Source organism: Fukomys damarensis, unplaced genomic scaffold (genome assembly GCF_012274545.1).
Source record: "Fukomys damarensis isolate Sample0158 unplaced genomic scaffold, DMR_v1.0_HiC HiC_scaffold_10, whole genome shotgun sequence".
Classification (NCBI taxonomy): Eukaryota; Metazoa; Chordata; class Mammalia; order Rodentia; family Bathyergidae; genus Fukomys; species Fukomys damarensis.
The window spans coordinates 35,486,042-35,486,395 of NW_022900922.1; the positions used below are offsets into that span (position 1 = coordinate 35,486,042).

Genomic DNA, 354 nt, shown 5'->3' on the forward strand with positions numbered 1-354 from the left:
GCGGGGGGGGGGGGGGGGAGCCAGGCCTAAAAACCACGGCCTTTTTCACTTTGCTTCAAGTTTGCTGGTTGGTGAAAAAGATGCAAAAAGGCAGGGAGGAAAATGCCGGGCGGAAGGAGTGAAAGTATGGTGCGGGAGGCGCAGCACCGCCCGGCCGCAGACTACTTCTGGGACCATCGGAGAGAAACCTTGTCGCCTCTTCCCTGCTTTCAGCTTGTGAAAGGGACACCGCTAAGGAGCGGGACGAGTAGGTACCGGATGCGGAAGGCTGGACTCGGTTCGGCCCGCGGTTCCCACACCGCCGCCAGCAGCTCTCCCGGTCCCCGGGGAAGCAGGAAGCGGCGACCTCGCGCC

General features: G+C 63.0%; 1 protein-coding gene across 2 annotated transcripts in view; it reads right to left on the bottom strand.

The window, feature by feature from the left end:
- Prpf4b (pre-mRNA processing factor 4B) overlaps positions 1-354 on the bottom strand; it is a 33,594-nt gene that overhangs the window by 32,844 nt on the left and 396 nt on the right. The gene's annotated exons all lie outside the window — the stretch shown is intronic.